At 35.4% G+C, this 13,649-nt stretch overlaps 1 non-coding gene across 1 annotated transcript; it reads left to right on the forward strand.

Annotated features, from left to right (window-relative positions):
* The first annotated feature begins 8,226 nt into the window (after positions 1-8,226).
* Positions 8,227-8,299, forward strand: Trnar-acg (transfer RNA arginine (anticodon ACG)). The gene has a single exon. It is a non-coding gene; the product is annotated as a tRNA-Arg (tRNA).
* The last annotated feature ends 5,350 nt before the right edge of the window (positions 8,300-13,649 follow it).

Raw genomic sequence — 13,649 nt, forward strand, 5'->3', positions numbered from 1 at the left:
TCTGTTCTATCTCCTCTGGGATCTTCCGACCACTCGGTTGTATCAGTTAAGATAAAAATGAAATGTAATAAGTCTTCAGACGAACCTCTCCACCGTACTGTATATCGATACTCTATGGCTGATTGGGATAGCTTCCGTACATTTATATCTGATCTACCTCTGCATTCCATGTTTAAAAAAAATGTGTCCTCTAGAGCATCAGACGTGACCGAATGGATAATTGTAGGAATAGACCGATTCATACCATCCAAAACATTCCAACAAAAACCTAATAGCCAGCCATGGTTCTCCCCAGAATGTGCTGCTGCCATCGCACACAGAAATCACTTTTTCCATAGCTACCAACGTAATAGATGTACTGAGACTAAAGCTGCTTTCAAGACTGCAAGCAACCACTGTAAAAGAGTAATCAAAAATGCAAGAGAGCTACATGCTCAGTCCGCTAAATCCAAAGTAGCTGAGCAGCGGCTTGGTTCCTACCAGTTTTGGAAAATAGCAAACAGGATCTTTAACAGAAGTGTGCGTTCTATCTCAAACATTATCAATGGACCTGAACTCATCTCGCCATCATCAGACAAGCCCAAACTATTTGCCAAGAACTTTGTAGCTAATTCTACCCTATGCGACGAAGGTCATCAACTCCTCATATTTCCTCCTATAATAGGAACACATTATGCAACATACAAATAGTTGTGCGTGAGGTCGCCAAGCTAATCAAGAACCTTGCTTTCAGTAAAGCAACTGGCCCTGGCGGCATTCCAGTTATAGTGCTTTAACCAGAACTTGCCCCTATACTGACAAAACTGTTTAAGAGTTGCCTTAAGGCGAAGTGCTTCCCAACACCCTGGAAAAACCTCATCAGTACGCCCTGTATTTAAGAATTAAGGTAATAAGTCTTCTTCCTCTCAGTACAGACCAATAAGTTTCCAGCGTGTCATGAGTAAGTTGGTGGAATCCATATTAAATAAAGAAGTAGTCAACCACCTCAGCAGAAATAACCTTCTTAGTGACATGCATATCGGTTCCGTCCTTCTAGATCTACAGCAGATGTGCTAACGGTTATATCTCTTAGGATTAGTTAATCTCTCGACAAAGGCTTCTTTTCTAGGGCAATTGCTCTTGACATATCAAAGGCCTTCGATAAGCTATGGCACATAGGCCTACTTCACAAGATTTCCAGCTACGGTATAACTGGAAATGTTGCCTCAATTATTAAATCATTTCTCTCTGATAGGCTCATAAGAGTAGTGGTTGATGGGCTGATATAAGAGGCCCACACTATTAATACTGGAATCCCTCAGCGGCCCATCCTGGGCCCAACTCTCTTCTTCATCTACATCAATGATATCCCAAAACACATACTTAAATCGTTCGTTGATATCTATGCTGATGACGCGACCATCTATGGCAACACATCAAAGGCCATAAATGACAAAGTTCTCTCTAATTCTCTCTCCTCTGATCTTGAGCGTATGGTACAGTGGGGAAAGAGGTGGCTGGTTACTTTTTATGCATCTAAAACCAAGCTTCTATCTTTATATCATTAACGCTCTGATCCCCGTCTGCCATCAATTTAAATGGATGCACTTCGTCTTGGGGAGGCTCCATGTTTTGACAAGCTTCTGGGATTGATCTTTACTCCCAATCTGAAATGGAACACGTACACCAAGTCTGTTGCAAAGGTCGCTGGAAAAATGGTAGGATCTTTCTACCGCCCCAAAAGATATTTCATTGCTGATGTAATTCTCTATCTATATAAAAGTCAAGTACGTCCAAGGATTGATTACTGCTGCCACATCTGGACAGGAGCTGCTAAAAACAGCCTATCCTGCCTTGACAGAATACAAAATAGACTTCGTGGCTTAGTGAGGATGCCATTTTCTCTTCACTGCAACCTCTCTCCCACAGAAGAGACGTTGCGAGCCTGGCTTTGTTTTATTGTTACTTCCATGGCAAGTGCTCGTCTGAGCTCCAATCTCTGGTCTCACTTCGCCAAGTTTTCACGAAAAACACTCGTCGATCTGAAATTCCTGTCAGTAATTTTCCCCACTTTTTATCTATGCCTAAATCAAAACGTAGATTCCACGAACAAAGCTTCTTTCTTGGAAGTGCACGCCTGTGGAACTCTGTTCCGTTTGCCTATTTCGCACCTGACTACAACTTTCTTCAAGTCCAACATAAACAAATTCCTGATAAAGACACTTTATCAAATCTCCATTACTTCCGATTACTATGACATTATCTCATTGAGTACTGCTCACGCAATAACCCTTATCCCTGAGTGGCTTTCGGGCTTTGATAAGTGGTGACTACCATTTAAAAAAAAAATTTCATAATAAATTATATATTTTCCATAAAAATGCAATTGTTCGCTATTTTTGTACACGCGTTCGATTTTAGCATGAGGTCCCACCCGGTCCCTGTGGACGATGGAAATGTTGCCTGTAACGACGCAATGAAGACGCCATGAAGCGACCCATTCCAACCGGTTTATAGCTGACGACATTTCGACCAGTTGTGTTGCTGTATACATGGGCCTATCGTTTGATATCGTGTCTAGCACCCGGAGAGCTGGTTATGTTCTCAGGTGTTTCCTCGATTAAGTAACTGTCCCCGGGAAACGATAATGTCATAAATGCATTGCAACAACTGCACAATCGCCCGAGCATTCCTGAAGTGTGACTGGTCATCACAATGAGAATTAATCTTACTACGACATGATTGTAACGCAGATGTAGAAATTCTTAGTTTCCTCGCATTAGAACGATGATACAATAAAGATAGTTGGCTTTTCCTGACTGAAACATCGTGGTGAACTCAGGCGCACATTGAATTTTATGGCAGACATTGTCTATATAAATAAAACAATAGATGTATGCGTGTGTGTCTGTGTGCAAACATTTAACCAATGAACTCTTAAACTACTTGTCACATAACAGTGCAATTAAGAGGAAATCGTAATTATTAGCGCTATGACAAGTGAATATTCTTTTCATTATTTTGACTCTCGAGTGTGTACCCGTTGATATCTTATATGCTTTTATATAAAGTGATATGCTTCTCTGTTGATTGACTGTGTCTAACTGTGTCGGATATATGCTCGGGAATCAAAACAATTAGAAGAATATTCTTTTGTCATAGCCCTAGTAATCATACACTAAGAATAGTTTTAAACGAATAAAATCTTTGTTTGTGTGGACAAATAAGGCGTAAAGACATATCGACAAGTTTAAATGCAAACTGCTCGTTCCAAAATGCCGACATAATTTTACTTCTTTCTGCGCATACCTAATACTTTTTTCTTACTAATCTCTCGATAGCTGCATTGGTAGGAGACACAGCTAGATCGTTAAATGTTTTGGTTTCGAATTTAGCTGAGGGCACCCAAGTCATTTTGCTTTACATTTGTTGGGTATTTGATATGTGACACTGTACAGAGAGGCATTCGATGGGTTGAACACACGTAAGTTCATTCCATTTGAAGAATTCGAGGCGTTCAGCCTTTTTCTATTAAAATGCATAACTTGAACAGAAATATGTGAAAGAAATATCAGTTAAAGAAAAATAGCAATAGACAACATTCCAAGATGAAAGAATGTTTATGTGATCGACAGCAGTAAGCGAACAAGACACAAAGAGAGAGAGAGAGAGAGAGAGAGAGAATCGATCACAGAGCGAGGACGAGCTGACCCATTTTATTGATTGCCAAACATCCACGTCCCCCGTCAATAATAATAATAATAATAATGATAATAATAATAATAATAATAATAATAATAATAATAATAATAAGAAGAAGAAGAAGAAGAAGAAGAAGAATGGGAGAAATTGGAATCAAAGGAATGACTGGAAAAATACAATGAACAGAAATCATGAAAACAGCTGAAATATTAAGAAAACCCCTTGAATGTGGAAATTAACACACAGGAGCAACAAGTGCTGGCCAGATAAACTGCTGCAAAGGCTAAACATGAAACACTACATGGAACCAAGAACACTAAAACCGCATATCTATAAGTTCTCTAACCCAACCCTACCCTCATTGTCAACTCACTGCCCCGCCGCCCAATTAGCGAGACCAAATAATTGAGTAGAGTTATGGAGGAAGGAAAGACCGATGAACTGAGCAGACCTCAGCCGAATAAGTGCGAAGAGAACTGGGACCTTGGGTAGGCTTACTGCCACTCAAATCCCAGCAAAGACTAATAGCTGCTGTCAACGAGAAATCAATGGCAAGCAGCTGTTGCGATAATGCAAATTTATTTGCAATTATTATCGAAAAAGGTGGAGAATACTGGAAACTTGGGGAGACTTGTTGTCATTTAGCTTCCAGGGAACACCACAGGCTGATGTCAAGGAAAGATCTCTGAAAACTTGTGTGAAAGGTCCTTGTGAGCCGCCGCCGCCGCCCGAATCAAAATGTATTTAAGCGTTCTATCGGTAGCTGTAAAGTGTGTTGCATTAAATTTGGCTCACCCTGTAATCGGATTGAGGTCACCGCGAACGAATGACCTCAGAGATGCATGTTAAAACGGCAAACTATCATTTTGCGCAGTTTTTTTTATTGCTACAATTGACCTTCTTATTATTTAACTCGCTTCAACGGATCATTTCACACCAAAACTATTTAACGCGCTCTGAGTTTTATCATTGTTACGTAAAACATACTAACACTTGCACAAATGGTAGAGAAAGAACCGGTTTTGTTAGAAGTTATATCATTGTCGATTGTGGAAAAGAAATACTAACCCAGAAATATATATTATTGTGGCAAGGTGAAAACTTACACAAGTTTTTATAATAAATCCTGTTGAAACATATTTATTTTTGTTATAATTCTTTTCTATGAGAAAATTTTATGCGACTGAATATAGAGGTAAGCAATTTATCTATATATATAAAAGCGAAAATGTGTGTATGTATGTTTGTGTGTCTACTAAAAACTTTTGACAGACACAACAAAAATTCACAAAACTTGGTCTCATATGAAAGCCCCACCTTCCGGACGACAAATATCGAAAAATTGGCCCAAAGTGACCATCAGAAGTGCGTCAACTGATCGATTTTCTGCAGGGGGGCCCCCAAAAAGTGACATTTTAATGTTAAACATTACATATTTTTAAATCGATTTATAACTGCCCCAAAAATACGGCCGCCAAGTTTTCTACATAAAGTATACACGCGGCCGTTTATTTTGGGTCAACTTGTATTTAAAACCCGCTGAGTCATGTCACGTGATCTTGACGTCAGCAACCTCTAATGGCAGTCTTAATTTACAATTTAAAAAATGTTGTTATTGGTAAAAAAAAATTAATTAAAGCTAAACTATGAACGTCTACGCTATGGCAACGTAACCAAAGTTATTATCACATTCCAAATAGTTAGACTCGATTGTTAAACGAAAACTAATAAGCCAAACATGTGAAGTAAAAAAAAAATACGCTTACAAAAAATATTAACGAACGAAGTTTTTAAAAATAAAAACAGCCAGACGCCATTTTCCAGTCTTTAGAGTAAGGCAGACGAAGTGAGAGAGAAAGAGAGAGAGAGAGAGAGAGATGTCTAGACAGATTCGACAGGGGGGAGGGTCAACAACGCATGCGTCAGATGACGTCATGACGTCGTGACCTGATTTACTTTAAATAGTTGATAAACCGAACAAACTTTATATACGACGCTTTAGCGTAGGTAGTTAAGGGTTGGTTCATTATTTAAACGTTTTGGGTTCGAATCGTGGTGTGAGATGTCTGTCTTTTTTTTTCGATTTTTTACATTTAAATATTGAACCCTGTATTATTTAAGCCATTTTTCACGTAACGTTCGTTCGTATTTCTGTTTTAATTTGTGTTTTACCCCACCCCCCGCTTAATTAAAACCTGTTTTCTTTTCTTACTTCGCTTATAACAATGCTTACATCGTCATCGTCGTCGTCGTAACGCTCGACGACTTTCAAACATCTTTCACTTCTAGCTGGCCGATTTTATTTTCAAACCTCGCCTCAGGGGTTCGGCTTCGATCCTACTTCCCCCCTCCCGGTTTCTTTTTTATTTAACACCACACACCCCTACAAACACCCGGGCAACGCCGGGTACCCCTCGCTGGTATATCTATAAAAGTCAAATTGTCTAACCGTGAGTGAGTGTGTGTACATTTCCCTACCAAACTTCTCTGTCAATTTTCAGTCTACAGACTCGAGATTTAACAAAAGGGATATTGAGATCTGAGAAAATCTTTTTAATCAGTCTTCGGCTAGAAATTTTGCTGTCAAGGGGTCAAAGTTCAACAATTTGACCTTCGAAAACTCTACACAAATTATCCGCCAATTTCGGGTCTAAACATTTGAAATTTAAAATGTAAATTACTTGGACATGGATCATACTTTTTAATTTGATTTGAACCGAAGACAATAAATGTTAAGAGGTCAAAATTGGGGTCAATTTTTAAAATAAATTGACTTCTGCGGTTTCTAGCAAATTAGTCAATTTTTGGTCTAAACATTTGCAAATTTAAATAAAGTGCATTTAGACATAGGGTTAGGTTTTTAATCGGTTTTTAGCCGTAAATTTGGCTGCCAAGGAGTCAAAGTTCAAATGATTCGACCTTTGCGGTCTCTAACAAACTATTCAACCAGTGTTGGGTCTAAACATTTGAAGTTTTACATAAAGGGTATTTAAACATATAGCAAGCATTTAACTAGTTTTGTGGCGAAAATTTGGTAGCCAAGAGGTCAAAGTTGGAAGAGTTGACCTTTACAGACGCTACGAAACTCCTCCGCCAATTTTGGGTCTAAACACTTGAAATTTTAGATATAGGTTACCTGGACATGAGTAAAAATTTTTAATATATATATGCATATGCACATAAAGTTATGAACAGTACATAGGGCCCGAGCTAAGCCGGGCTGAACTGCTAGTATATAATAAATTATTAGAAAAACAGAAAATTTGTGACACTCTGTAAAATTCGATAGACTCCATTTCTCTATAATATTAAGAAGCAGTTACCATTTTTGACAGATATATGTTCCGGATTTAATCAACTCGATGTAATTCAACTTATCTTAAGGTTTTAATAATTATCCCTGAATAGTTCTGACAAAATGATTTTTAAAGGCATTTCATATGACACCATTTTAATAACGAGTCGTCACTTTTTATATATTAAGACCATATGTGAGGAAGAAGAGCTTATACCAACTTGTGTGAATTTTGAGCGTTTCATTTAGCACACGTCGAGACAGCCTGGCGGCGAAAGGAGATAGACTCAGTGAACCTACCGTGATTGATGCAAAGATTCAGACGATCAGCTCCCCTAGAAAAGGCATACTAGATTCAGGTGTAAATTACATAAAAATTGATCGCATGTTCGAGAGTTGGAACCGAGTTTTCAGGCAGTTAGAGTTGTGGAAGCGAACAGACCAGAAGTGCTCACACAATATAGGGACATTCGTCGACCAATTACTAATTGAATAAGAAAAATAATTAATTTTAGTTTATATTTCCTGAGAAAAACATTCTCGGTCTCTCTCCTTTTATGAACTAATTTCTTTCCCCCAATAAAATCTTTAACCGCAAAGAAATCCTCTTTTTGGCTTTCTGCATGAAATTTGTTAGTGCAAGAAACATTGAAAAGGCAACGGTCAAAAGATAAAGACCAAACATACCTCCGTAGTAAAGAGTTTTATTGACTTGGATTGTTTCATCGTTCCTCGGTCATAACGAAGTGTAATGAAAGGACTATGTATGTCCATTCGCTTCCTATTTGCATCTCCTTCGTTTAAAGCGTTGTTCATTATAATGATTGTTTATTAAGAACTAGCCTGGCGTTGCTCGGCGATTTGGAGATGTGTGTTGAGCAAAAAAAAAAAAAAAGTGTTAGTAGGCAGGCAGGCTCGAACCCGTGACGCCAAGGCGGAAAAGAAAGTGAAAGAAAATCTGACGTCTTAGCCGATGACTGCTAACGCGACCGGAAGTCAAAAGCCAAATCCAACGGTGACGATCACTTGTTAAAATGTCAGCTAAAAAATCGACCCCATCGAAAGTGTGAGTCCCTAGATTGTCCTTATTTATATATGGTTTGCAACAGACAACGCCGAGTCACACAAAATGCTCGAAATAAGGGTTTTTGGAGCGTTTTGAGCAATTATCGAAAAAGTTACCTGCCCATGTCAACGGAATTTGGTACTGTCTGTATACAATCGCGGTAGCATCCTTCGGCTTACGGACAGGACTTGTAGCGCAATGGATAACATGTCTGACTACGGATCAGAAGATTCCAGGTTCGAATCCTGGCAAGTACGTAATAATTTTAACCATAATTTTGGGTATTTTTGTTTTTTTCAGTTACTTTGTTTTGTGCATATGGGAATTTCCCATACTCCGTGTTCACAAGATAAGCTTTGATGGTAAGACGATCTTGAGTGTACTTGGTATTGAGTGTACTCGATTTTGAGCTGCATTCGGTGTTGTGTGTGCTGACGCGGCGCAGCCGCTAGTAAATAAATATATGCTGTACTGCTATTATGTGTCGTTGTATTTTCTTACAAAACGAACATATGACCACAAATTTAAATACTAATAGCGCTTGTGTTATTTATTTTGTCTGTCACTCTTACATCCGAGCAATTGACGTTCAACTGTTATGTACTTCTATTTCTTGTAGTAAATAATTTTACCCAGAATTCTTCATAAGTTTTGGTTTCGGTTTTGATTATAGCTGATGACACTAAAGCTATCTACTGTTTTTATACAAAAAAATTATAAAGAATTCTTCATAAGTTTTGGTTTCGATTTCGATTATAGCTGATGGCACTCCAGTAATGTAATTTTTAAAAGTAATTTTATCAAGAATTTTTCATAAAATTTGATTTCGGTTTCGATTATAGCTGAATGGACTACAGTTTATATATATATATATATATATATATATATATATATATATATATATATATATATGTGTGTGTGTGTGTGTGTGTGTGTGTGTTTCATAAGTTTTGGTTTCGGTTTTGATTCAAGCTGATGCAACCAAGTCATATAGATAAATATATATATATATATATATATATATATATATATATATATATAAATCGATAAAACATTAATTCTATAATAATATATACGAAATCTGCAAGAATTGAAATATCATATTTAAGCGTACTTTACAACCGAGGTACGTCAGGCGTCCTTGCTAGCTTTGATAAATATTTCTGCAGTTTTAACAAAAGAGCTACAATAATATCAGAACGTCTCTATTTACGCGGGGCATCTACAGAAAGCCAACATCAATGCATTACATATGAATGAGCCCCTGTGGAATTTCCACATGTCCTACTAGTATTTTTATTACTACTGCGCAATTATCTATACCAACGTCCGTGACGACTTGTAAAGTTTTTGCTTTGTATAGTATTCAAAAACAGACGTATTAATAATGTTAATTATAACATCTAACTAGAAATGTATCATTTTACATATGTTGTATTGCAAATATATGACTTACCCCCAACTCTCTAACTGTACCGAAATCTAAACGCAGATTCCACGAACAAGGCTGCTTTCCCAGAACTATCAACTTTTCGAACACTGTTCTACTGGTATGCTTTCCTGTCGGATACAACTGTCTTTTGTTTGCCTGCTTTCCAGCTGACTACGATATGGCCTTCTTCAAGTCCAATGCAAACAAGTTCTTGATGAGCCGTTCAACTTAAGTTAACAAATTTACCGAATCTAACGATTACAATAAGTCTGATACTGTACACCCTTTAACCCTTATCCTCGAGTGGCCTCTCAGCCTTGATAAGTGGTGATTCCTATGTAAAAAAAACAAGTTCCCGTTAAGCCGTTCTCATAAATAATCAAATTAAACCCAATTTAAACCATAAGTGATTACTACACCATCATCTTATCCTCGAGTGGCCTTCAGGCCTTAGTACGTGGCGCCTCTCAAGTATAAAAAAACACAACTATTCAACCTGTCCTCCAATTATATTATGTTTAACGTAATGAAGTATTCACAGAAAGCGGTAGAAGCAATTATTACCACTAAACTGAATTCGTTTTCTTTGTATATATTTTTATTACCACTACGTAACAACATTACTAATTTCTTACGTCATGATTTAATATATTTTTAACTTACCGGAATATCCTAGGGCAGCTTCAGTATCAATTATTACCACCTAATCAAAATTGGCTTACTTCCATACTTGCAAGTGCTGAGAAAAAGAATAGCTCATATTAATAGAAACTCTTGCTATAAAATATTCTTCAGGGAAACGAAATCAAGTTCCAAACCATTATAAAGTTTAACGATGCATGCGTTGGCGGTTTCGTGCTGAGCGAAGAAAGAAAAATGGCGACAAGTTTTTTATGTATCCGTGAAAACGATGCACACAGATGAGGCGCCAAAAATATACGAGCCGTTCTCTGTAGATGACACAATATCTTAAGAGATAAGCACTGTCGTTCACCCTAGCATAATAACAATAGCAGATAGCAGCGAAACTTTTAATGGCGGAAGATATAAGAGATCCTCAGTCGAATACAGCTAAGTTTTTCGACGCGTTTTTCATGATAATCTAAGAATATTTTATCCGGAGAAATATCGGTCATCCCGTGCAAGTTATGCTTTCCTCGTTTCATGTGGAAATTGGCGCCAAATGCGTCATAAATCAGCGTCGATGTCTTTCGTAACAGTTTACCAGCGTTATAAACCTGCCTGCAAGCGTTGCAAGTTGCGAGCGTTAATTACATGGCAATACATGAAATACAATAAAGCAACAATTAGATTATAACATAACATTGATACAAAGAACAAAATAAAAAAAAAACGACCGATGGACGAACGAGTCTTAAAAGTGAAAAGAGTATTACTACGGGACGACTTGAGAAAAAATAGATATAAACACTAGCAATTCAAGAAAGTGCAGTGGGATATATATATATATATATATATATATATATATATATATATATATATATATATAATTATTTTTTACTATAATAATTAAACACCTACAAACATTAGTGTTTCATCCTTTCGCGATTCTTCAGTGCAGGGTGTCACGATTAACACCGGCCAAACGATTCGAACCCCGCGACACGAGACATCTCTGGCTCGATTAGCGGAGACCGTATCCATTCGGCTACCATTAACCGCGTGAAATAGCGTTGAATTTTAAACATTTTAATTTTTAAATGTTCATTACGTCAGTCAGAGAGTGATCTAATCGTTATACGATGATCTATCAATCTATATATATATATATATATATATGTATATATATATGTATATATATATATATATATATATATATATATATATATTCAATAGAAAATGCGAGTATGAAAAGTAACATGGTTAAGCTTAAACACATAAAAGGAAAGGACTAGTTGTTAAAACTGGAAAAGAAAAGGACAAGATATTCTAGTAAAAAATATAATAAATTTATAAATTTATAATATTGCAGCATTAAGAATTGATTATATAATGTTATAAATTGAATTTAAAAATAAAACATTCTTAATGCTACTATATTTTAAGTTATAAATTTCTTATATTTTTTACTAGAAGTTATTGCCTTTTTCTTTTCCAGTTTTAACAACAAATCTTTTCGAGACAGCAATGAATTAGTAGCAACAGTAGTCGCCGATACGACGTAGTTGTTATTAAAACCAGTCATAAAACATAGCTCATCCCCTTACATATTTTTACGATGTTGAACGCCAGAAAATTCATTATAACTTTTGTTTTCCTGAATGAAAATTGAAATGTTGTGTCCACAATATAGCTGAGAAGGTGATATATAAACTGTAATAATTGTTTGAAATGTGGTCGCAAAATGAGTGAGCGATGAAGCTTTAAAGCAGTTTTAAATGACTAAAACTGCCACTTAACCTTATATTCAAACACTACCGTCTTTGAATGATACAGACACACACGCACGCACGCACGCACACACACACATGCATATATATATATATATATATATATATATATATATATATATATATATATATATATACTAGGCCACCGTTAACCGCTAGAAATATCGTTGAAATCTAAACATTTATTTTAATAGTTTTAATTATCTCTCTCTCTCTCTCTCTCTCTCTCTCTATATATATATATATATATATATATATATATATATATATATATATTAAAATGTTTTAACGATATATATGTATGTATGTATATATATATATATATATATATATATATATATTAGGATTAATCGATTTTGGTATTACTACTATGTCTATGCAGAGAAAGTTGTCAAATAACATTGGGAAAAACACACACAAGATATTTTTCCAAAACTCTATCGTTTTTTGAGCAATTGAATTAAAAGATTGAAAAAAATTCAATATTCCGTCGCTATGTCGCCAGATGCGGGTGTTAAATGAAAGAATAACATGCCATATTAATGCCGGTTTTGAAGAATAAAATGAAGATAATGTAAGCAATATTTGTTTCTTTTGTTTGTAATATCTATGTCTTTTTTCAGAAAACTAAATGAGAGTCGATAAAAAAAGAAACCCTGAAAAATATTTAATTTTAAAGGAATTAAAAAACAATAACCCAGGGCTTTATTTTAGCTGGTTAATTTTTCCTTGTATACCGTCACGTAATCGGTTTCATTTTCATGTTCACACAGAGACTCGCGTGTCTTTACTGCGTTGACCGGCTTAATTCAAATATAAAGATAATTACATTTTGCATTGTATGTCTTAACAAACTTTAATTAAGAAAAAGAAAAGTTATATTTTAAATCTTTGTGCTATTTAATAATTCTGTATTAAAAAAATCATTTTCCTTTGCAAGACTATTTCTCTGAGAATTATTTTACTTGGGTTTTATACTGTTTGTTTCTGTTTTATACTGTTTGGTATGTAAAACAATAATAATTATTTTTTTATCCTTTTTCTCATAATTAAATTTTTAATTCATAATTTCCTTTATTTAATTTCTGACAATATCATAAAATATATTTTTTGCAGATATTTTTCTAAACGAACTATTTCTACACGCAGTACTGATTCTACAAGAAATGCGGACCTACCTTCTCCATTAAATACAACAGAACTCCCTACTTTCCTCCAAGTTATCAAATAAAGTTATTATATGAAGAATTCTCATTCTACTTCAAATACATTTGTTCTTTCAAAATTAATGGCAAATGGCATTATAGATAATTGGAGGGCAGTAACTTCCCGTTTTCCCCCATTAACTGAACTGTAGATTGTACACAAATTGCAGGACACCTGCTATTAAAAAAGTTAAGCAAATGAATAGAAAATATTTATCCACATTTGTCAAAAAATTTCTTGTTAAAAAACTTGACAAATTATTTGACATTTCATCTTGTTCGTGTGACCTACCAATAGTAAGTTGTAATGACAGCCTCCAGAAATTCAGGAAATTGCTTTAAGAAATTTTCGATTTAATGCTTTTGCAATTTTGCCTGAAAATATTTAGTTTTTCAATGTTAAAATCAGACGAAATGGGAGTGAGAGACGAGGCTATAAAAAGAGTTTTAACAATATAGATAAAGATGTCTTTATATAAAACTGATCAAATTGTTTACGTCGATTTATACGCCCATTTTAAATTAGTATTTTAATAAAATAAATAAATAAAAGTTGTGT

This window comes from Euprymna scolopes, chromosome 8, assembly GCF_053919585.1.
Source record: "Euprymna scolopes isolate OS-2025 chromosome 8, ASM5391958v1, whole genome shotgun sequence".
NCBI lineage: Eukaryota > Metazoa > Mollusca > Cephalopoda > Sepiida > Sepiolidae > Euprymna > Euprymna scolopes.